Raw genomic sequence first — 1482 nt, 5'->3', positions numbered from 1 at the left:
GTGTTTGTTTGAAAGAGGGGGGGGGGTAGTCCGCGATCTGCCACCGCATCCTGTTTGTCACTTCGCGAGGGAAAAAACAACGAAAAGAAACTCAAGGGTCTGATGTTTAACTGTATAACAATTTCCAAGCAAAACCTCATGAACTCGTGGGGAATAATTTTATGAGCGTCAACCGTGATCAAATGCGTTTTTTAAAGGCTAATTTCATATTCGTTGATAGTCGTGCCCGCGCGCGATAGTCATCAAGTCTCGAGTCGTGTGTCTGAGAGGCTGTTAAGGCAACCCAACACTCTCACAAGAACGTGTTTAGCAAGCGACCTCGCTTACCACACCGACAGATCGCCGGCCACAAAGGTCCGAGGTCTCAATGAGTGTAGGGCGCTCCAGATCACGCAACGTGGACATTGTGTCGAGGGTTTGAACTCAGCTCTATTAGCTCTCATCAGGCCAGTCTGCGACCACGCCCTCGGCAACCGCCTCGGGATCAGCGCGTCTTTAGGACACCTTACGGAAAGCTCAGCGGTTTCTCGTCGCGCCGAAAAATCACAATGAGAAGCAAGAGTAGGGCGAAGGGTGAATAATAACACACACACACCAAGTCGGCCACGGGGGCTGAAGATGTCGACAACTGTCATTAAGCCGTTCAAAGTGACGAAAGAAAAAGAACGGCGAGAAAAGGTTAAGAATATTTGAGTAAGGCCGGTAACTCAAGACTCTGAGCAGGCCGTCTCCGATCTCAATCAGTGGGCAGTTAGTCACGGTGTCCCGGAGTCCCCCTACAAAGGATGATCGGGGAAAACTCTGTGGGAGTCGGCACTCCGCGACGCCCCTAGTTTGTAAGGTGATTCAACGTAACAGTACCGGAAGAAAAGACAAGAGAAGAGGAAGACTATGGCGTAAACAAGAAGACACGGGGTCCAGCGAGACAAAAGTTGGCGGCGAACGAAGACAGCGCAAGAGGTCGAGGAGGAACAGAAAGAGGTGGCGGTTTGGCGAACGCGTGAGGGAGTTTAGAGAGTGATTAAGGTCGGGTGTGGTAGAGGGATCGACCCCAAGGTGCCAAAGGTTGCCACTTCTCCGGTTTGGGGGATCATTGTTGTTAGGTCATAGGTTAGGGGACGCGTGGGTGACGTCAAAAATGCTAAGGCTTCTGTCGACCCTGCCACGTGCGCGGTCATCTATGAATTATGAAGGGAAAGAGTTTGAGGATGAGTTAGGGAGAGGGGGCGAGCAAGGGTGTTGTCTTGTGGCGCGAACTTCTGGGGGGGGGGGGGGTTCGCGGAACTGATAATTCTGGCACTCACATTCTGTAAACAAAACCGCTCTCTCCCACGTGTGAATGATTGTTGTAATTATTTTTACGCACCACCAGCGTAAAAGGGAATAAACAAAAAAAACCACGCACAACTGTTACAAAACACCTGCAAAAACTACTACTACTACTACTACTACTACTACTACTACTACTACTACTACTACTAC

This window comes from Aplysia californica, unplaced genomic scaffold (assembly GCF_000002075.1).
Source record: "Aplysia californica isolate F4 #8 unplaced genomic scaffold, AplCal3.0 scaffold00003, whole genome shotgun sequence".
Taxonomy (NCBI): domain Eukaryota; kingdom Metazoa; phylum Mollusca; class Gastropoda; order Aplysiida; family Aplysiidae; genus Aplysia; species Aplysia californica.
The sequence above is the reverse complement of the archived record's forward strand: the minus strand, read 5'-3'. Positions refer to the sequence as shown.